This window comes from Miscanthus floridulus, chromosome 18, assembly GCF_019320115.1.
Source record: "Miscanthus floridulus cultivar M001 chromosome 18, ASM1932011v1, whole genome shotgun sequence".
NCBI lineage: Eukaryota > Viridiplantae > Streptophyta > Magnoliopsida > Poales > Poaceae > Miscanthus > Miscanthus floridulus.
The window spans coordinates 18624734-18648955 of record NC_089597.1 but is presented as its reverse complement, the minus strand read 5'-3'; the positions used below and the strand labels follow the sequence as shown (position 1 = coordinate 18648955).

At 45.6% G+C, this 24222-nt stretch overlaps 1 long non-coding RNA gene across 26 annotated transcripts; it reads right to left on the bottom strand.

Annotated features, from left to right (window-relative positions):
- Nucleotides 1-293: 293 nt before the first annotated feature.
- LOC136519562 (uncharacterized) lies at nt 294-18100 on the bottom strand. Of its 26 annotated transcripts, XR_010774974.1 has the most exons (18): nt 17699-18100; nt 17272-17611; nt 15607-15689; nt 14822-14885; nt 14487-14659; nt 14290-14381; nt 13479-13619; nt 13126-13203; nt 12893-12997; nt 12256-12326; nt 11018-11111; nt 10682-10772; nt 10431-10510; nt 9355-9425; nt 9157-9248; nt 8999-9083; nt 8752-8823; nt 8295-8647 (listed from the first exon to the last, which is right to left on the bottom strand). It is a non-coding gene; the product is annotated as an uncharacterized lncRNA (long non-coding RNA). The 26 variants fall into 26 exon arrangements; XR_010774959.1 differs by having other exon boundaries at nt 11369-12997; XR_010774972.1 differs by having other exon boundaries at nt 12256-12997.
- Nucleotides 18101-24222: the final 6122 nt, after the last annotated feature.

The window sequence follows — 24222 nt, the reverse complement described above, 5'->3', positions numbered from 1 at the left end:
ATGCAACATCCAGATAAAACACATGCAATATATATGTCAAACATATGCAACATCCAGATAAACATACTTACAACACGCGTATGAAAAAAAACAGATTAAACATTGGGAATAGAAGTTTGCACCGTACATACACAACCATTGCAACATAAGCAACATCTCGATCTACTTTTGCAACATCCATATGAAACACTTACAACATACTTATAAAACATCTAAAACACTTAAAATATACATTTGCAACTTGTGTTTTTAACCCTTTTTCTTATGGACGACACAGAGTAGAGCGGGGAACGGCCTGTTCCCCAAGACGGAGGCCGAGGATGATGGCACGGCATCGCAGCAGCCAGCTACGCCTACGCGTGGCCTGGTCTTGCCACTCCAGATCTCTAATGTTACGAATTGAGGACGAGTGTCGCAGTGGCGCCGATGTCAAAGTGGCCACGACCTTCTGGTGGAGAATGACGGCGTCAGCAGCACCTCGCTCGGGATGGGGCACAGCGCTCAGCTGCGCAGCACGGGGCACGACACCTAGAGCGCGGACGGGGCACCTCGCTGCATGGGAAGGGGCGTAGCGAGGTGGAGTGTGGACGGCGGGGAGCGACAGAGTGCGGCGCGGCGACAGACGTGGTGAGGGATGGGGGCGCTGCCTGACGTGCGGCGGCAAGGCGGAGAGGTGCCGCGACGGGACGCGAAGCGAGTGAGGATTGGGAATTTCTATTTCTTTTATTAGAGAAGGTCGTGGCCACCGAGTAGGGATTGTTGGACCCACTCAGGCTCGAGACCGAGGCGTCTGGACAGGCACGCCCCGACGGACGTCCTCATTAGACTATTATCGAAATGGTTGTAAACGGTGCCGCCCCGCACTGGCGCCACCACATCGTTTGCGAGCCTCGGAATGAAAAATCTGAGTTCCGTAGAGCAGTGCAGTATTGCCTCGGCAGTCGGCACCTTGCCCCTTCCCACGCGGCTCTGTCCATCAAGCCAACGCTCATTGAACTACAGCGACTACCAAGATTCAAGACGACGTTCGACTTTTATATGTCGAGCGGCAACGAATGTAATGACGTGGAATCCAGTTCCAGATGAAGAAACCGAGGTCGGTGACGAAGCAAGGAATAGGATTCTGTACAAACAGGGGTAAGCACCTCAAGTCACAAGTCACAACAAATCCAATGTGTAAGTAGAATCGTACAAAGCAACACGCAAATACTAGAGATCATGCACCATTGCAGCCTACTATGGGCTAGCTAGTTGAAGAACAACGCCCACAGCCCGTCGGCGGCCGTGGCGGTGGCCATGCCCCAAACCAGAGCGTCCACGGGTGGCGGCATGAGCGGAGCCACTGGCCGCGAACATCCCCGTGAGCAGCGCGGTGAGCGCCCACACCGCGGCCTTGACCCTGCCGCTCCCTGGCCTGCCGCGTTGACGCCCGAACTCACGGAGGCAGACGAAGAGAAGGACGAGTGCCGCGCCAGCGACGAGCACGAACGCGACGGAGCCGGCGTCGCCCCAGGATTTGCAGACGGCGAGCGCCGAGTTGCACGCCAGGAAACCGAAGCCTACCTTGGTTAGCCCGGAATAGCGCCGGTCCATACGATGCTCACAGAGAAAGGGACTGGGGAAGGCTTCTTTTGGGGCGGCAAAGCAGGATTTGAACTTTAAGCCTACAAGCCTTGATTACTGGCGATGAAATGAAACGACCAAGCAGTGTCTGGCCTCCGTTTTATACACCATGTTTGCTTCATCGTATCAGCCATGCTCGTAAGAAAAATGGACCCTAGGCACATTTATTTTAGATTTTGGTATTTGATGACCAATATAGCCAAATTGAACTAATGAATTTGTAAGTAATTATTTTATAGTTCAATAGGGTGCAAGACGTGACTTGGACGAAGGCGACATGATGATCCCACGATCAACACCATAAGCAAGACCCTAGAAGCACAAGAGAAGACTCAAGATATCAAGCAAAGTCCAAGTACGAAGATGGGAACCAAGCCGGACGCAAGACCGCGAAGAAATGAGCTCGACAGAGGTGACCGAACGCAGCCCTTTGAGGACCGGACGCGTCCGATCAGTTGCTTGGCAACAGCAGACGTCAGCAGCAGCGACCGGACGCTGAGCGAGGCAATGACCGGACGCACGGACTTCACTGTTCATCGTCGCGGCAACAACTCTGTGACCAGAAGCACAAAGTGCAGCGTCCGATCATGTTCAGAGAGGTTCCAGAGCGGCGCAAATGCGACCAGACGCGTCCGATCGATGATGACCGGACTCGGCTATGTGTCCGATCAACGCGCATGCTCAACGGTTGAGATGACCGAACGCGTCCGGTCAGTAGCAGAAAGATGGGTTTCGCCCCCAACAGCTACTTTCTCTATGGGGCTTATAAATAGACCCCCCCAACCGGCTATTTGAGATGTGGAGAGCTGAGAAAACATACCATGGGTGTTGATACATCATTTTAGTAATCTCCACTTGCATAGTGCTTAGTGATTCATTAGGTGATTAGCGTAGGTGCTTTGCGAAGTGCTTAGGTTGATTAGACCACCGCTTATGCGCTTGCTCTAGGTTTAGGCCTAGTGTTTTGTGAGGTTTGCACACCTCTTATCACTTGGTGCTTGCGCGCATCATTATTGTACATCGAAGAGGCTTGTAGTCTTGAGAGATCACACCAACCGAGTTTGTGGTGTGGCCGCCACCGTATACCGAAGGGAACAAGGCCCGCGCCGGTTCGGCTAGAAGCTTGATAGTGAAGACGGCGAGGAGCATTCGAGAGAGGCTTGTCGGAAGGCACGTCGGAGACCCACTTGCGTGTGGGGAAGGCCTAAGGTTATCCACGGAGTTATCCGACCAGGAGCTTGGCCCTTGCGTGGGATTCATTGCGAGGGGCTCCAACGAGGACTAGGGGGAAGCTTGTGCGCTTCTCGATACCTTGGTAAAAATACTAGAGTCATCGATGGGAGTTTGCATATCTCTAACTTACTCTTTAGCTTCCACATTTAAATTGTAATCTTGGTGTGTGCTTTATTTTCCTAGCTTAGTGATAGGCTAGTTGATAGGTTTAGAACCTAGGTTGTATAACTTCTTTTACGGTAGAGATAGCAACATACTAGCAAAACCATAGTTGTACATTTAGATAGTTTATCTTTTGCATAGGTTTTGCTAAGGGTAGAAAAGGAGGCCATAGTTTAGAGTTAGAGTTTTAAGTTGCCTAATTCGTCGCCCCTTTTAGGCGTCACGGTCCCTTACAAGTTGTATCGGAGCCAGGTTGGCTCAATTTGGACCTTTGGCTTCACCGCCGTTGAGCCAACGCTATTTAGAGTGGTTAGGATGGATACCTCTAGGCCTCCGTACTTTGATGGCACTAACTTTCCCTACTATAAAGCTAGAATGGCTTGTCACCTGAAGGCGATAGATTTGGGTGTTTGGAGAGTCACTCGTAACGGGATGAAACCAATTAAGAATCCCGATAAATCCACAAAGAGTGAAGAAAAAGAAATTCTTTTCAATGCTAGAGCTAAAAATTGCTTGTTGGAATCTTTTAGTATGGATGTGTTAAACCAAGTGTTCACTTTAAATACAGCACATAAAATTTAGTTAAAACTCCAAGAGCTCCATGACGGCACAACTAATGTCCGTGGGCAAAAACATTGTCTAGCTAAATAAAATTATGACTCCTTTAAAATGAATGATGATGAGCTTGTTCGTGATATGTATTCTTGTTTGAATCTAATTATCAATGAGCTCCATTCAAAAGGATTAACGAAACTAGATGATGCGAACATCGTGAGGAAGATCATCTCCGTGCTACCACAAAAGAAATATGCAAGCATCTTCACCATCCTTCACAACATGGAGGACTTGAGCACCATGACCCCGGCCATAGTCATTGGCAAGATAGTGATATTTAAAATGTCACGGAAGATGGGTCAAGAAGAAGCCTCGTCATCAAGCAAAGGCAAAGCTCTCACATGTAGTGAGAAAAAAAAGATGAATGGCAAGCAAGTTGAGACAAGCTCAAGCTCAAGCTCCTCCAATGAAGATGAAGAAGATGATGATGAAGAAGAAGATGAGGATAACGATGATGATGATGAAGATTCAAGTGATGATGATCAATCTTCCTCCTCCACCTTCGACCTTGATGAAGAATCAATCAAACTTATCAACAAGGTGGAGAAGATGATCCAAAGGCTCATTGTCAAGGATGTACCCATCCAAATCCAAGATTTCATCTTCACCGATCAAAGATATGAGCAAAGAAAGAAATGATGCTATGGATGCGGCGAGTTAGGGTACTTTGTAGAAGTTTGTCCAAACAAGCCCATACCCAAGACAAAGAAGATGGCGTGCAAGGACAAAGCCCTCACATCAATAAGGTCATGGGATGATTCTTCAAGTGAAGAAGAAGACCACCACAAGAGGCGCGGGCACAAGCACTCATCATCAAGCACCTCACGTGTGTGTCTTATGGCATGAGGTAACAAAAAGCCTATCCCTAGTGATAGTGACAATGATAGTGATAGTGATGATGAGCTACCTTCTTATGATGAAATTGTGCAAGAAAATCTTAACTTTACTAAAGTTTGCACTAGTCAACAAAAGAAGCTTGAAAAATTAAAATAAAAACTAGATAGCTCACAACAAGCTTATGCTACTTTGCTTGAACAATATGAAACTTTTGCCAATCTTAATATGGAGCTATCTACTAAAATTAAGCAACTTGAGACTAGTGCAAACATAAATAATTGCACAATCAATAATGAGCAACTTGTAAAGAAAAATGAAAAATTAAAGGAAAAGTTAGCTAGCTCACAAGATGCTTATAAAAGTTTCCTCGCAAAAATAGAAACCATGTGCAAACATTGTGATGAGCTAACTAATAAAGTTGCAAATCTTGAAGCCGTCGGTACAACCCCCATCGAGGTACCTAAAAAGAAAGGTTCAATTTTTGACATGCCTAAAAAGGATGCATCTACTTTTTATAATGATTTATGCTTAGACTCACCCTTGTGCAACTAAGTTTGTGTTGAGAAAGTTGTTGTAGAAACATGCATACAAGAGGTCGCAATGGAGAATGAGCAACGCAAACAAGAAGTGGCTCGCCTCACCAAGGACTTGACTCAAGTGAAAGGCAAGACAGAGCAAGCCCAACTTCATCAAGATAACACCATCAAGGGAGTGAAGAAGCTTGATGAAGGACAAACTGTGGTTTGCTACGTGTGCCACAAGAAAGGCCACAAGTCATAGGAGTACAAGGTGAAGAATGGGGGAAGAGCTAAGAAGAAAGAGAAAAACAAAAAGGAAACAAGCAAGCTATCCAACACCTACACCAACGAAGTGGACAACAGGCTTCCACACCTTATCTCTCTCTCAAAGAAGAAAAATGACAAGGTGGTGGCCATCAAGGTGAACAAGCAAGCCAACAATGGAGCCAAACGCATTTGGGTGCTAAAGGAGATCATTTCCAATATGAAGAGCACCAAGAAAGTTTGGATCCCGAAAGGGAAGTGAGAAGTCCGATGGACATCGGGGAATTTGGAGAGTTGGTATAGTTATGGGTGCATTTCACGGGGTGCATCACATTGGATGATGTCAATTGCCAAGTGGGTTAGTGAACACTATGGACTCAAATTCCCCTCCCCATGTTAGGTAACTAGATTTCATTTCTTGAAATTTCAATTAGCATCTAGTTTCTTTTCATGCCTAGGTTTGCATTTGCATGTTTAATCTTTAGTCTTGCATACACTAGGTATATCTTATGGTAGGCTTGCTCAGTTTCACTCTTAACCCTTGGAGCAAACCTACATGGTTTAAATTATTTAGGAGCACGTCACATAGCTTGTTTTATAATTGTTCATCTAATATGTGCCAAAGTCCAAATTATAGATAATTTCTCCCGAATATCCCTTTCGAAAATGATTCTCACATTCATGTGATGTCATCTTTCAAGTGGTATTTTTTATTCTAAAATCCATCTGCATGTCTCCTACAAGTATTTCATACTTGTGTGCACAAATTTAGGGGGAGGTTACTCTACAAGTTGGATGCTTTGAGACTAACACATTTTCAAATTTATCATGTGTGTAGTAGCCTTATTGTAAGGAAAATAGAGTCCCCGGAGTTAAGCATCATAATTCAAATATCCACCACCTATTGCAAGTGGTATAAATCAAATTGGTTTCCACATGTTGTATTTCTAAACCGATATCATCATGTCGATTTCACTTTGGTATTTATATGCTTTCTCCATGCATTATATAGATTAAACTCCCTTGAGCATTAATTTGCCAATTATGCATAAACTATTTTTTCCATCATATGTATGCATATATTTAGGGGGAGCTTGGTCCTTTGTGCTACTAATGTCTTCCTTTTTTGTGTTTGATTTCAAAGGGGGAGAATTTGTAGGACCTAAAACAAGCTCGATCATAATAATTTATAAGTGGTAATGGTCCGAGAAAGGGAGGATAGTGGATTATGGAGTTAGGGAGTTAGAGGGAGGCTTAAATCCATAATGCCACATGGGGACATTTGCAAGGGCAAGATAAGTTTCCAAAGATGTTTACATGGGGACATTTGCATTTGCAAGGGCTCCAACGAGGACTAGGGGATGCTTGCGCGCTTCTCGATACCTCGGTAAAAATATCAGAGTCATTGACGGAAGTTTACATATCTCTACCTTACTCTTTAGCTTTCGCATTTACATTGCAATTTTGGTGTGTGTGCTTTACTTTCCTAGCTTAGTGATAGGCTTTGTTTGGGAAGCCGGTCCCCGAGGGACCCTGGGTTTATGAACCCGACACCTACTATGTTGAAAAATGGGCCTTCCAGCAAGTGGGGATCTAGGAGACCTTCGCCTAGTCAGAGCCCTCGGCGAAGGCTTGAAGAGTAGAAGTCGGAAGGTGGGACCAAGTGCAATTAGGGTTTCATAAATGGATTCTCCAACCATCTTTACACAGGGCTCAAGTCCCCCCTTTTATAGCAGATCGTTAGCTACCTTCTAGTGTAACTCTTTACAACTTTGCCCTCCGACAGCTGTAGTACATTCTCAGAATATTCCTGTACTAATACAAGCTACTAAGGGTAATTTGGGCATCTCCTTCCTCAACCGCCTCTGTTTGTTGGGCCGCCGTCGATGGCCCATTAGCAGCCCACGATCCAACGCCGCCACCTGCGCGGGACCTCCTCTGGCGTTCTAGACCTCCACCTAGGGCGTCTTCCCTAGGGCCTTCGCCGCAACCTCCGGGCCTTCAAGGAAGTTGAAGCGATGGGGCGGGGGCTACATAAGGGGGCGGTAGGTGGAGGCTACGTCGTATCAACCGTGCCGTCAATTTACCAAACAACAGGTCGGCGCATCTGAATTGAAGCATCAACCATCAAGATGAGGATCGCTGCAGACAAGCGATAAGCCGATAACTCACGGGTCACGGCGGCTGAGGTTGAAGAAGCAGACTACAGAGCAACGAAGCCACCACACGAAGCGGCGGCAGCGTCGGTCCTCGACCGAACGGAACCCTAAAGATTGCACGCTAAGAGCTCGGTGACTCGGTGAGCATCATGTAGCATCGGGCGCCAGCTCGTGCTCGCCAAGGAAGCGGAACAGCTTCAGCATTAGGGTGGAGTGCGCCGTAGCCGAGAGTCACAAAAGCGAGATGGAGCCCAAGTCGCCTGCAGTTGCCGCCGCGGTGGATGTCATGACTCATGGCCAGGACGACCTCCAGGCCACGGGCAACGGCGGAATCTCTCTAATTCATGTGGTGATCGAGGAGATGAGCTGAGGGTGGTTGGAGCTTGGAATAATGTGTGGATTAGGCCGTTAGGGATCGGCCAGGTCTACTGCTCAGGAGTCAGGATATACACCTTCCACGTTACTTCCAAAATGAGAATTCTTCTTCTTCTTTTTTTGAGTAGAAAATGAGAATTCTTCTAGATTATGAAATATAAGCAGCGCTAAACTGGCCACAGCCACCATAGCCAGCCTCTAGGCCGTTGAATCTCTAATCCCTCAGGGAATGGGCCACGTTAGGCCACTATCATCATGTGGGCTAAGACGTCAAATGTCCTGTGTTGTACGGGCCTCGGCGCCTAGATGGCACTCCCGGCCCGTCGCTGCGGGCGACGTATTCAACGCGGCACCGCCCATGCCGCCCACGACACGCAACCGCACGGCGACGCGTGTAGCTATAAATGAAGCCAACAAGATTCATGGTGTACGTGCGATGCGGACGTGCCCAGCGATGTAGAGCACTAGTGGAATGCGCGCGCCCTTGCGCGCGTCGGGTAAGTGTATGTACTGTAAATAGAAAACATGTCTTGGCAATGTTTACAACTGTCTTATCTTCTCTCTATACAACCTCAAAGACAACATGAATCATCCGATCGATATTTTACAATTCATTAAGGCCCAACTACAGCTTCGTAATAAAGCAAAGTAAATGTGGTCATTATGTGAACCTAAGGTAACAAATGCAGTTGTCTCAACTAATTTCAAAGTTACACATTTATGTACAATTATCATGTGCTAGATTCATGATCCAAAGAGTCCTTAGAGTTTAATCCCATACAAATTCAGACCAACGAAACGGGTTGTAGATGCTGGCGTTTGGTTGTTTTTATGCATTGTTCACTGTAAGGAGCACATATTCTGGTATGAAACAAAAGCAGAGAATGGGGGTTCAGAGGACCAAATGAAGTGGAATGCTGAAGGGACAGGCATATGCCTTCTGTTTGTGTGCAAGAGAAACATACCTATTGAAGTGGCACAGATGAAGGCTGGAGCCACACAAGCGCCTAGGATGTGGAAACAAAATGTCAATCAATCTGAAATCAACAGGGAAAATGGTTGCCGAAACATTAAGTTTGGATCTATCTACTGTAAAAAAAAATACTTGTTTAAAAAGCACTCCAAATTATAGCAGAAAAAGTTACAGTTTTGCAGATAAATGTAGAGCATGATGATTGTTAGCCGTGTCAGTTTATGGCATGGTGAATGTACCTGCCATCCACGGTAGATGAGCCAATTCATGCTGTTTGCATCACGGTAACATCTCCAAGTCAAAGCTCGCTGCATGGAGCGTCTGCTGTGAAAGCAGATTTGCTTGTAGATTCGCTTTGCTTAAATGGACGATAAAGCTTTGGTGGTATATATGTTACCTTGAAAATGGCGACATATAAGTTAAATGGTACTGCAATCTCTTTTGCAATTTCATCTGGGTGCATGCTGTATGCGTTTAGTCTTCCAATGGCTGTGTATTGTTGATGTGTATCTGAAATTGGTTAATGGCGATGGTAATTCATGATGTACCCTTTGTATTGGGTACAGATAATTGGCATACGATGGTGACGTAGTACCTTTGCTGTTTTGTGGTGCTTCCACAGAGGACCGATGGATGTACCGTGCTTTGAACAGGTGTGGCTGAAGCCTGTAATATGCATTAGATATTATATGAATATGTCAATAGATGACATGTCAGTAAAAAAGATCATATTTTTTGGGGCTACAATGCTAATGGTTCACCTGTCTGGCAGCAAGACACTATTGTGTTTCAACCTATGTTCTGGAACTATAGTAATTAGGTGTGTTATTAGCAAGAAGGGAAGCCTTTTCTTTAAGGAAAGGGAAATACTATAGCTTAACTGTAGAAGTATGTGGCCACCTCAAACTATGCATGAAGATATGATCGGAGATACATGCAGTAGACGATGCATTTGTCTCAGTACTGTCAAGAGTGATTTGCTTGAATACAGTACTGAGACATGGATTCATTCTATGATAAGACAAAATAATTTTGATTGACCTCATTTGCTATCTTATTTAGTGAAGCGGAACTTTCCTCAGAAAATAAAAATAGCTGATGGGAGCATTTGCTTTAATTTGTAGCAGGTTATGCACTATGTAAAAAGAAAGTCAAGTTATGAACGTTTAAGGTTTAAATGAACCAGAAGTGTTCATTAAGCACATCGGTGACTTGGATTTCGAAAGGCATTAATATTAGTTGAAACTAATTAGAGTACCAGAACTGTCATTTGTCCAGTGCACGTAGCTCCCGCTTGCGCAAGGTCAGGGGAAGGGTCCGACCACTTGGGTCTTTTGTACGCAGCCTTTCCATGCATTTCTGCAAGAGGCTGTTTCCAGGACTTGAACCCGTGACCTCATGGTCACAAGGCAGCAGCTTTACCACTGCGCCAAGGCTCCCCTTCTAAGACAAGCTAACATTCACAAATCATATTCCATTCATCGTATATCAGCAGTTGCTTTGTGATATAGGATTATGGTTGTTCACTTCTTTTCCCATTTTTCAGATCAATCTAATCCTAGAATATATGAATAAGTGAGAAGCTTTAAAGATAATAAGAGTGCAAAAAATCTGTGCGAAGTTACTGAAGCAGTAAGTATATATTGCAGTAAAGAACCCTAACAAATTTACCTGAGCAACCAATATCCAAAAATCTCAAATCACAGGCATCCATCAGACACAATCATAGGAGGGTACAGTTAAGGATTTAGCTGCAGCAACGAATGAAAACAATTTTTGGATGCATTTACCATACTCAAAGGGTATTGTTGAACTAACCTGCACAAACCTCAGATTTAGAAACACTATAAGCAGTACCATATATGTGCAGGTTGGTTGAAATTGGAATCATAAAAAGAGGTTAGGTTCATGTTGATCCCCACCTATTCGAGCACAGCATTCAGTACCACTCCGTAGGCTTTCTCTGTTTCCATTAGTATGATATCCTTGTTTTTATCTTCAAAAGAGCTTTGCCTGAAACCAGGTATCCATAAAACAAAGGTAACTGATTCATATAGCGGGATACAGATGCATTTGTTGGGAAAGATTTCATGTAATAGAATTACTAAGAACAAATCGGCTTCACACTATATATATGCGCAGCTGTTGGCATGGACTATTGCAAGGCTGTAGAAAAACTAACAACACCCGAAAGTAAGATCTTAGAGGAAACTACTGCTGAGAAGAACTATGACACACTAAGTAAATAAATGGCTCACCTTCATGACCATAACCCTCTCTGTACGAAATAAGCCTAGGCAGTAGTGTGAATTGCATGTACACTTGATCCCTAGGCACCAGGACGTATAACAACTGAATTGAAACAAAGTGCGAGATTAGTAGGCACAATAGGCTTGTAATTAGATCAGATCCGAATACAAACGGATTAGGCTCGGGTCTAGGGTGCTCGGCTTGGCACAGCAGGAAGGGAAGCGAAAGGGTGGGCGTACCTGGTGGAGCAAACACAGGCCAACACCAATCAGCAACACAATAGAAGAAAGAAGAGGAGGGTTCTAGGGAGGGGCTTGGGGAATGAGAATACATTTTTACGGGTGCAATAGAAGCGTGACCTTTGGAAGCAGTTGGAGCTTGGCCGATGCAGCAACCAATGAAAGGAAAACATTTTATGTTCCCTGTTTAGTTTCCAATCCTTGAATAGAATTCTGTATTGTTTCCAACAGTCACCAATAACAGTTTTCTAGCAGCAGTTCCATTTATGACTATTATCTAAACCGAACTATAAACTGTTGAGTCCACTATCATCATCATTAGTTGAATTTTAAACTAATAACTTCTATCAATATCTATAATTACTATAGGCAAAGCTATATATGCAGGATGATCGGCTTGATTTTCTATTAGCACCAAGCCCATGATTGATGGCTGAAACTTAACAGAGTTTATCAAACTTGGTGGCCCTTTCAGTCCACCTAGCTAACTAAGGTTCCTGAGGTAGTTATCTATCTACATGCACACATATTCTATACAACATGTTGTAGGAGTGTCAAATATTCGTAAACAAACTAATCCATGAGTTCTAGGATCTATCAAAGTCAAAGGCAATGGATTCTGATGTCCCAATTATCTAATAACCAAACAACTCAACTGAAATACATGGAGTACGTAAATTTAGAGCAACAACTAATGTTGCTGATGAATCGATCATCAGCTGACTTCCCCTTATCTAGCATATTTTCTTAGAAACTATGCCCACAAAACATGTGCAGGTCGGCTGTAGTTTGCAAACATTATGTGAAGCAAAACGAAACACAGAGATAAGTTAGAAAATAAGTTCAGCTAGGGAACTCATACTCATTTATGTTGTACATCATTTTGGGATAGGGAGCAGAAATAGGAAGTTGAAATCATGACGTATGGAAGCAAACGAAAGACCTCCTATTTGGAGAACCAAAGACACATGTACTGAAGTAAATTAAAAACAATAAAGAAAATTAACCTTTAGGCAGCAGGGTAGCAGCTGACATCTGTGATCAGCTAAACAAACCTTGAGCGGTATAGAGGAGGAAGCTAGAAAATAAAATAGGAGCTCATTAGACCTGTATTTATGAAAACTCTAAACATTTCAACTATACTACTGAATTCGAAGCACATGTGCTAGTAGCCGACGATTTTTTGGAAATGTTGTCGCTTGCAACAGAACATTGATTCAATTATCATGTAATAAAAACGCTATGCATGGCAACTGAAAAACCAAGTAGATGTTGGTCCTGTCCTGCATGGAATGGCTAGCATGTGTGATGTAATAAACTGGAATGATTGTAAGGTAATATAATGCATGATAAAAGAAAAAGGCCTTACAGCTGTTTGACTTTATAGGACAAATAGAACAACGATGCATAGTGGGTCCCCTTAATGGCAGCATGGTTCATTCTAGATGGTCAAAATCCTATAGCTCACATTGACGCAAATTTGCAGGAAAGCAGTGAGCTATAAATAAACAATAGTGGTATTGTTGTACAACTATTTATACAGCGTATATGTCGAGATAAGTCATAAGTGGGTCAGGCAGCGGCAAGGAGCATGTACTGCACGATAGTTAAATAAGCATATTTGGACCAGCTCAAACTTGATACCATCTTCAATTAGAGGAACTGGAAACTGCGAAATCCAATAAGATATCCAAAACAATTTGGAATTTGATTCTGAATATCTTCACGCCATCTGAACACATATTACACCTTATTTGAACACAGAAAACAAAGGAAAGGACATATATATGAGTACATAAGTAGGCAGCATTTCGATCTATTATTATGAAATAATCTAAACTAACATCTAAGGAAGGCAGAGGAAGAGGATAACATACCAAAACGATGAACTGAACCCTAGGTGTCCTCCCGAGGATTGAGTAGGTGTTCCCCCTGGATGATTAAGGGAGCCCAACCTACAAAATAGAGCCATATTAGAATTGGCGTTGAAAAATATGATGACACAACAAATATCTTTTGATTTCATTTTGTGCATTTTTTGAGGTACACGATAGAGCGAAGGACTAACTGGATACATTTTGTCACTTTTTAAGTTGTACAGTATACGGACATTGTCCAATTAGTCAATTTGGTTGCATCATCTTAGACAGCAAGCAGTTGCATAGAACTTAGAATTTACGAATGTATCGTGAAATAGGTAGAACTGATAAAGGATATGGTGCGAAAATACCAATAATCAAGAAACATGAATAATCTTCCTCTGAAATCATCAAATTCTCCAATGAAAACCGGCATGAACAAATTTTGTCATGGAGAGGCCTGCGTTGGCAGCTGCCACCTGAGAAAAGGTAACCACATATTACCTGAGAACCTGAAGACAAAAGGAAGGTGAACTAAGACCATTAGGAATTGATAAGCTAAACTTTGGGTGGCAAGCATGCAGCTTATCAAGCTCTCTAGAGTATTAGCACATATATTTAAAGTTAACTTCTGAGGCAAATATGTGGACTGCTATATCTGGAATGACCATAGACATGAATAGTGTAGCATGGCATATACAAAACTCAGGATCTTAGTAACAGTAACAACATGCTATTAGTATGATTCCCGTATACAAAGACCAAATTTGATAGCGCAAGATTATTGACATCTCAGTGTTATAATATGGCTGGTTCAAAAAACAAAAACACATACACTGGCACTGAGATATGTAGAAAAGAGATTGAGACTGAATTTTCTAGACTCAGTATCTGCTCCATGCACCGAAAAGAAACATTCCTTATTATAAATGAGGCATCTGGCAAGTTGCCAACCTGTGAAGCAACCGTGTTATGGTTTATCCTAAAACATTTCTGTTTTTAATCTGCACTATTTTCATCCAGCATCATATTTTAAAGGGAGGAGGGTAAGGCAGGAAGTGACTAAAAAAATAAAGGTAGCAGAAATTTTGACAGGGTCCATCATGCAGAAAATTGTTTTGAACTCTCAAATATCCATTTCAGCATTCAGAAAATTAGGCAAAGAAAGAAATAGGCGTTGACCATGTAATGTCCACCTAGCTGCATCGTCTGCGTCTTGGAGTCGGCAAAGCACTCCTTATTCCCCATAGAGTAATCTGAATAATGACAACAACCTTATGTAACAAAAAAAAAGGATTTCTTAGCTTGTTGGCAGAAGACTGAAACTCATTTTAAAATAGGGGAAAGGATCGTTAACTGAAAAAAACAGAGACCCCTACTTTAACAGCACACTAAAGTAACATGTGTGCACATTCGAGAAAGCACACATAGCAACATGTGTGCAAGTGTTGGACAAATATTTGTGGCAACTTGGCAAGGGGTTACAATATAACGAATGAGGAGAGAACGGATTCAGTAACTGAAGTGGTAATGAGTTCCAAGTTATTTGAAGCTGCAATTGAGAGGAAACAGAAGTAAATAAAATGTGGGTATAGAACTAAAGCTGTAACTGTGTGTGGTTAGGCTACATCTAAAAAAGTGTGGGACTGAGCACTAATTGAGAGAACAAATAGCCTAGTTATGCAACTGTAAAATTCAGCTTTGGATCATGTACCATGCACCCCTAAATTCCTTGATGCATGTTTGCCAACTGCCTCTTATGCTCGGAAACTCCCAACCTTGTAACAAAATAACCAAAGGGACATTCTTAAACCATCGCTGGAACATATTTTTCATGGCAACAGAAGTAACATGTGACCACAGATATTTAGAATAAGCTAGCAACTCACACTCATATAATCATATTCATGGTAAGAGAACTCCTAAGACCGTAAAGCAACAGAATGTATCTTCATTAGTTGATATTGATCTAATATTAGGAAACTGTAACCATCCATTCATATTCTAGCTAGTTAATGCATTTTCATAACAAAACCAAAACCATCTATAAGCACAACTGTGACAGAGACACACGGTGTACTGCAGAAAAAGACAAATATGATATGAAACAACAGATCCTGTTAAGGCAAATATGAATATTCCTGGTAAGGCCAAAATACAAATCAAAGGTCAAAGGAGAGAATGTAGAGCTGTCTAACCTTCATCAGTTATGAAGTTAAACAGCTCTGTTTAACTATGTACACATGGTCGGTAACAGCTAGGAAAAAACATGAAGTAAGCCCAAAAGAAAGTTTAATTCTATGTCGGCACTAAATCTTTTTGGTAGCCATAAAAAAGATATATAATGCTAACACTAATATGTGTTGCCTTTAAAACTGACATCAAGACCCTGAATCTTTTTGCTAGCCATAAAAAAGATATATAATGGTGACACTAATATATCTTACCTTTGAAACTGACATCAAAACTAATAGCACGAGCAAAGCAAAGATGGTACACCTTAGTGTCTTGACATTTGTGTCTAATAGTTCCATGTAGACATGTCATCAAAAATCATGAGGACACTCTGTAGGACATCATACCTACAGAGAAGGGGTCACATGGTCACGGTATTAGCAAGTTATCAGTGGGACATCCATATATAAAGACAAACCGATACTCTGTAAAAAACAACTGATATGTACTAATTAAGTTATTAAGTGGCGACAGATTAGGGGGAACTAAAACTTACTCAGCAAGACTACCTGAGGTGTAATGAGTTATGAAGCAAGCAGTTGTATTTACCTATGGTACACATGATGAGTAACAGGTAGGGAAAAACGTGGACCATGCCTAAAAAGAAATTTAATTCGATGTTGGCCTTGAATCTTTTTGCTAGGCGTAACAAAGGTATCTAATGGTAATACTAACATGTTTCGCCCATGAAACCAACGTGTAATTTTTTTTTCTCAGTACATCCCTGTCAATGAACTTGCAAAAACCAATCAGCATACACGGCCACCACAATCCACAATGCACTGTGGTGTCTTTGGACATAATCAAGATAGGGATAAAAAAGAATAAATGGATAAAGTAGCAATTATCAATGTGACAATTTCTAGAGGAGGAAGGGGGAGCCGGCATCATCACTAAGGCACCTAGGCACATTAGTTGGCACACACCCAAAAAAAATAGACAGCACATCCCCATTAGATCGTTGGAAACAAAAATCAATAGCGAAAACAAAGATTGAATCAATACAAAAGGAAAAGATCCTGGACATATAGAATCCAAAATCAGAAGTAAGCACGCATGACCTAGCACAGTTTCGTCGAAGACGCCGACATGTGACAGCGATTGTTCAACAGATCAAGAGAGAGGGAGGGAGAGAGAGAGGAAGAGAAAGGCACCTAGGGTTTCATGGAGCACAGGAGAAGGCACGGCACTACGGGGCGACGTCGAGGAGGATGGGGGAGAGGTAGAAGTGCCACCGGGCCCCACCCGCGCCGGCGCACCGCCCGCAGGGGCGCCGTGGCCTGGCACCCGCCGCCGGCTCTCGCGCCCTCCGCCGCATCAGGAGGGAAGGGGAGAGAGAGAGAGAGAGAGAGAGAGAGAGAGAGAGAGAGAGAGAGAGAGAGGAAGGGGAGGGAGAGATGGAGGTGAGAGGCAGGCGAGGGAGAGCGGCGGCGGAGGAGGAGGAGGGCGTCCGACGCCGCCGCACCCCGGTCGCGCCCGTCGCCGTGTTCGCGTCGGGATGGAGAGGGAGAGAACGATGGAGAGAGAGAGAGAGAGGAGGGAAGACTCTAGAAGAAGTTGAAGCCGTAGTATATATTCGGTTGTCCGGATTCGGACGAGAAACGGGAGAAGCGGGGTATAAGGGGAAGAAGCCAACCAGAATCAAGAGAATCGGTGGTTTGCGAGAATCTGCTTCAAACGATCTGGACCATCGAAGCGAAGATCCGATGGCCAGGAAGATTTAGAGCGACGTGGACAGAGGTTCTTTCGGGAAACCACCTCGGGCTTGTATAGGTAAATTCATTGATACTGTCATCACGTCCAGCAGAAGCTGTTGGAACTACTGGGGACAAGAGGATAATGCAGAGGAAACTGAAGAGCAACTAAAGGAAAGGAGTCATATGAGTCGATGCATACATAGCTTTATAGACTTTTCCCAAACCGACTTACCGACATAGCTTTAGTTTCTTATTAGCCGACTATGCAGCATCAGCGGCGGCGGCGGAGCCCGGGGCGCGGGGGTGCGAGGGTCCGGACGGGGAAACAGGCAGGGAGACGCCGGAGCGGTACGCGTCGAGGAAGGAGCACGGGCGGCGCGCCGTGGCGAGGAGGAGGACGACGAGGGCGAGCGCCGGCAGGGACGCCACGGTCGGGGATTTGTACATGCTTATTACGGGGCCATGGTGGCCCACAATGGAAGCTCAAATTCTCTAACACGCGCGCTGCCTCCAGGGCTCCAGGCCCGTAAGCATCTCCACAACCTATGAGAGCATTTCCATTCTTTCTACTCCTATATATACCAAAAACAGGATTACATGATGAATAACAGATGACGGAAGATAGTTATCATGAATTTAACGGAAGATGGGGCACCTGCCTCCATCAGGTACTCCAATCACCGGCGGTGGTGGCATCACCTCCGCAGCAGGCCCCGTGCGTCGACGACGAGTCCGGCGACCTGCAGTGAGTGCAGCAGCGATGCCCTGGTATGGTGGTCGTCCAAGGGGTAGCCCATACGGCGAGCGCGATAGTACGCCATGAAGACACGACGAAGAACCAGCGAAGGCGAAGGTACATACGGCAGTGGAGGCATTGTACCTTGATCTTGCTTTCTCCTTCACGATCTGCTTTTCTTCTTCTCACGAACTGCTCCTTCTCTTTCGCCCATCGGTAGAAACGCTGATAACGTGTTGTAATAGGAACAGTGAAAGTAGAGAGAACATAGAAAGTGAAAATTATCATTTATTGATGAATAGGGGTACATATATTTATACATGCCCTTTTAGGTAGTTTGCATATCCTATGGGAGGGGAATAAAATTCAGTGGACCCTGGGTCCAAACCTGCTTCCGTACGACCCAGCATGGATGGGTGCCGCGTGCCGTTTTAAAAAAAAAAAAATCAAATGCCACGGAGTCTCCCCAGCACCAGGTGGTCACACGTTCGTGGAGACGCAGTTAGTGTCAGCGGATCAACCTCTCCAACGGCTAGAGCTTGCCCGAGTCTCTCGCCGTGCCCACGTCCAGCGCTCCAGCGCTCAGTCCGCGCACTCCTCTCGCCAACGGCCTCCGGAGAGCGCGCCCAGCCGCGCGCACACGCACGCCCGGTCATCCCGGCGCCCACTCGTCCACGACTGTTTGCGTGCCGTTTTAAAAAAAAAAAATCAAATGCCACGGAGTCTCCCCAGTACCAGGTGGTCACACGTTCGTGGAGACGTGGAGTTTCTGAGTATTATAAGATTTCTCCACCCACCTTCAGCCATGCGATTTCCTCCCATGACACGTATAATACATCAAGACTAGAGGCGCATGTGTCACGATTTGGACCTAGGGTCCACTGAATCTTATTCCGTGGGGGAGCTCCACTCCCACGTTTTCCACTAACGAGGCCCGTTTTTTGCCGGCCCAAGCACGGCCCCGCCGGTTGGACAGCGGGCTCGGGCTGGCATGGTTTGAGGAAGCAGGTGTGCCTGGGCTTTACCATAGGCACGACGTGCTAGCACGGCCTAGCCCGATCCACGCACGGCCCGATGGTGGCCCGGTCCGCTAAGAGCCCCACGCCCCCACCCCAAACCCTAAAGGCCTACTAAACTCTCTTCCCCTCCACCCGTGCACGCGCAGCCCCTTCCCAAGCCGCACTCGCTCCTCTCACCTCTGCGTCGCGATGCCCCCTCCCCTTCCCTCGCGTCGGGCGAGGCCGCGAGGCAAGCGTAGGCGGGGACGCCTCCTCCCCTTCCCTGTTCCTTCTTGCAGCACGACAACCGAGCGTCTCCTCCCTCTCCTCGCGCAACATCCTCGCAGCGACGACGATAGACCCGATGCCCCTCCCTCTCGTCAAGTGACGCCGTTAGGAACCGACATCGGTCGTCGCGGGAGCGAGCGTGCCAGCCCCATGCTCCTCCCCGACGCCAGATCCGGTGTCAAGGGCCTCAAGGGCAAGCTCGCCGACGACCACTGCCATCTCCGGCTGCTCGCGTTTCCTCCCTTTCCCCCTCTCTCTGGCTACTCGCGCTTCCTCGTGGGCCCCGAGCTGACCCAGCACGGTGGACTGGCCGTGCTTCTCGGGCCGGGCCGAAAAACGGCCCAGTAGGCCGTGCCTAGGCCGTCGTTTAGGCACAACGCTCGGCTCGACATGGCGTGCCGCGTGCTAGCCCGACCCCCTTCGGGCCATGCCTGGCTCGGGCCCATGCCGGGCTGGGCCGGCCTGTTGCTCATCTATAGCAGTTGCTACATCTCCTCAATTGATCATTAGAGAATATACGATTATTCTTAACAGGAAGAACGCCCAGAACCCACTGCCCGCACCAGCCGCCACGACCCGACCGGGAGGCATGAGTGGAGTGTCACGATACTAGCAAGAACTGGATAGAATCGGGGTAGGGTAGCAAGTAATTTAGGGTAAAAGGGGGAGAACAGCAGGGAAAGGCAAAGAACAGCAAACCAGAGTGGGGAATTGGGGAAATTCTGTTATTCAATTCGTTAACCGTCTCAGGTTTACAGGATGGCCTTTGATACCGCCAGCCAACACAACACTTCACTTCACTGGGCCGAGCCCCTACTCCTACTTGGACCAAACCCAGGCTTCAGCCACTCTTCTTTACAGCAACCACAGCTATCCTTCTCATGGCACGGAGCCACCCAGGACGCGAGCATCCCCGTGACCACCGCACCACTCCCCTAGACCCTAGTGCTGCCCCTGCTCGCCAGCGTGACCGCGGGCGAATGCACGGACGAAAAGGATCGTCAGGATTCCGAGGAGGGTGTACGACACGAAAACGAGCGCCGCCGAGTCCGAGTCGCGCTGGGTGTCGTAGGCATCGAGCGCCGTGTTGCGCGTCAGCACGGCGAAACCCACATTAGCAAGCACGCAATACTGCCGTCCATGTTGACTATGCCGCTGCCGCGCGCCGCCTTCTCCGGCGCGGACGTGATCGGCGTCGCGGAGGCAGAGCAAGACCAGGGCGCCGACGGCCAGCGGCATGACCGTCGGCGCTACCCCGGACGCGAACATGGCTGTGAGCAGCGCTGTGAGTGCCCACACGGCGGCCTTGGTCTTGGTATCCCTGCCCATGCCGACGCCCTGCTCGAACTCACGGAGGCAGAGGAAGAGCAGTACGAGCGCGGCATCCACGGCGAGCACGGACGTGACGGAGGCGGCGTCGCCCCAGGAGTTGTAGATGGCGAGCACCGAATTGAAGGTCAGGGCGCCTAAACCTAGCTTGGTCAGGGTAAAATATTGCCGGTCGGCCATGTGAAATGCGGAGTAAATTGCACTGATTCTAGCACTAGTAGTGTCCTTGAGCTCCATACACCACCAGAATCGAAGGTTGAGTGTCATATTCTTTGGCGAGTGTATTTTATCGGACACTGCAAACCATCTCTTTGCCGAATGCCAAACTAAAAACACTCGGCAAAGATTCTGACACTCGGCAAACTAGCCTTACTAGAAAACACTTGGCAAACATTCTGACACTCGGCAATTATACTGAAAAACACTCGGCAAACTCCGGCACTCGGCAAATATCGAAAAAACACTCGGCAAATTACGGCACTCGTCAAACATCGCGCCACGTGTCCCTCCATGAAAATAGAAAAATAAAAAAAAAATCCTTTGCCGAGTGTTAGATCTAAGACACTCGGCAAAGCCCCCGCCCGCCGCACACTTAACACGCACGCACACCCCCTCCTTCCTGCCCCCGCTCCCCGCTCCCCTCTCCCTGCTCGCCGCTCCCCTCTCCTAGCTGCCTCCGCGCCCCTCCCCTCCTCCCGCCGACACGCCCCTCCCCTCCCTCTCCGGCGCACCCCCCTCCCCTCCTCCCTCTCCGGAGCCGGCGTGGCCCCACCCTCCCCTCCCTCTCCGGTGCGCCCCCTCCCCTCCCTCCCCTCCTCCCTCTCCGGCGCCGGCGCGGCCCTGCCCTCCCCTCCCTCTCCGCTGTGCCGCCCTCCCCTCACTAGATCCGCCCGGCCCTTAGCTCCCCTCCCTCCTCCCCTGCCTCCTCCCCAGATCCGCCCGCCCACGCCCTCTCTCCGGCGCCGCCGCGCCGCTCCCCTCCCTCCCCTCCTCCGGCGTACTTGGCGTTTGATTTACTGATGATATATGTTGTTAATGAGTGTATCGTGGAGTATGTTATATATGTTTGGTTATTCTATAGCCATCGAATAGGATGTTGTAGCCAATCATTTACTATTAGAACTGTAGTTTACTTGATGCTTGTGATCAATTTTTTTCCTGCATTTTTACCTTTCTAGTGTCTAGTATCCAACTGGTTTCATATAACAACATATCCTATGGGTTTATTTCCCGGATTGTTGAAGTGCAATTTGCACAGTTTTGCGAGCAAATGTGTTACATCAAATTGTTATATGCACTAGTTAGGTTGACATAAATCATTCGTCGGTATATGGATACATATATTTCCGCTGGTACCTAGCTTAATATGGTATGATTTTTTACTTTAGTTTGTACTGAACTAGTCCTTGCTTATCTGTTACCGAACATTTTACAGCTCTTATATCTTTACTCAGTTAATCCTTTCTGGTTTTTGAACAATTAAGCATGCTGTTTAATTGTTATCTTCACTATAGATATTGACAGAGACCACTTTTATAACCTAGAGCAACCTGAATACTTGGCATTGGAAAGTAGGCCTTTATTTGTTTGTCTGGCATTTTTTTTTCATCCGCAGCTGCTGTTGCTGGCTGTCCCTCTCTCACGTGCTACTGTAAAGTTCATGTAGCCATAAGGTAGCTGCAGCCAGCCACAGCAGCTGGAACGCCAGCCGAACTTAGTAACATACGTAGCTGCTATTGCTGGCTATGTCTTGACTGATTTAGTTCTAGTATGATGTGCTGTTGTATAGCTATGCTGAGGAATTCTTAGTATGTCTTGACTGATTTAGTTGTGCTGGTGTATAGCTATGTTGAGGAATTCTTAGTATGTCTTGAACTTCACTGATTTAGTTCTTTATATCTGTGCTGCTGTATAGGTATGTTGAGGTAATGGATACGTAAAAGAAGATCAAGACTTACTGGCCGGGCAAGGCAGCACTAAACGACTCCACGTCTGGAGAACTAGAGACCAAGGTGAAGGCTCTAGTCAAGACCAAAGTCAAGGATGTTGATTCTTCTGAACTTATACTTGTCATTAGTCTCTTAAATTTGTCATCTTCATTTCTATGTCCATGTGGTTATTATGAGAATTATGTTGCCAGGAGCATGATGTGCATGCAGATATGGTGTACTAAGAGTGTTATGTATGGCAGCTATTAAACTGAAATATACTGAGAAAAAAATTATTTTTTTTCTTTGGAAAATAGGTTTGCCGAGTGTAATTCCCAAAAACACTCGGCAAACAATAATGGTATGCTGAGAAAAAAAATATTTTTTTCTTTGAAAAATAGGTTTGCCGAGTGTAATTCCCAAAAACATTCGGTAAACAATAATGGTATGCCGACAAAAAAATTATTATTTTTTCTTTGGAAAATAGGTTTGCCGAGTGTAATTCCTAAAAACACTCGGCAAACAATAAAGGTATGTTGAGAAAAAAAATATTTTTTCTTTAAAAAATAGGTTTGCCGAGTGTAACTCTCAAAAACACTCGGCAAACAATAATGGTATTAAGGCTGGACGAAAAACTCGAAGCTCGTTAGCTCGCTCGGCTCGTGGCTGGCTCGACTCGGCTCGTCTCGGCTCGTTATGATAACGAGCCGAGCCGAGCCAAGATTTTAGCTCGTTAGCTACAACGAGCCAACTCGAGCCAGCTCGCGAGCCGCTCGCGAGCTAAACGAGCCAAGCTTCCAGAAAAAAAAGTATCAAAACTTGTATTAGTTTTTGTATTACTTCATGTCTAACACTTTATAATTGACTGGTAACTGGTCTAGACCTTATAAATTGACTGGTAACTGGTCTAGATGCATTTCTTTTGTATTATTATTATTCTTAAACTTTAGATAAATGCAAATATTATATTTTGTGTATTTTTTATCCCTGGCTCGCGAGCTTAACGAGCCAGCTCGAGCTTTTAACGAGCCGAGCCGAGCTGGCTTTCTGGCTCGTTAGGATAACGAGCCGAGCCGAGCTAGCTCGTTATCTTAACGAGCCAGAACGAGCCGAGCTGGCTCGTTATCCAGCCTTAAATGGTATGCTGAGAAAAAAAATATTTTTTTTCTTTAGAGAATAGGTTTGCCAAGTGTAATTCCCAAAAACACTCGGCAAACAATAATCCTTTGCCGAGTGTATTTTGGAAAAACACTTGGCAAACCACTTTTTTCGCCGAGTGTCAAATTTGACACTCGGCAAACCATTTGTCGAGTACATGATAAAAAACACTAGACAAATAGCTGTTTGCCGACACTGTAGATGCCGTGTGCTGTTTGTCGAGTGTTACACTCGGTAAAAGCCTTTGCCGAGTGTTGTTTGGTCTTTGCCGAGTGCCTATGGCACACGACAAAGTCACTGTTTCCGATAGTGTTAGCTTGGGTTGGAGCGAGTTTGATTCGAGAAGGGCGATCTCTGCGACAATTTATAGGGAAAGATGAAGTGTGTGCAATGGCCAGTGCAGAACACTGTGTATAAAAAAGGAAGAGGAAAATTCACAAGCGGTCTTTTAAGTTGGCAAGGGTGCCATCTAGATCCCTCTACTTTTAAAATATCAATTCTGGGTTCATAAACTTGGCTTCAGGTGTCATTCAGGTCCAAACGGGTTTAAACCTGCTCTGGATGCTGACATGGCGCGCTGTTGTGGCTCCTACATGTGGGGCTCACATGTCAGTTGGTTATATTTCTGTTTATTTTATTTCTTGCTGATGGGCACGTTGACTTTTTCAAAAAATAATTCATAATTTCTTCATATGAACTCGGATAAAGACAAGCTTTATATCAAAATTATAGCCCTCGACAGGATC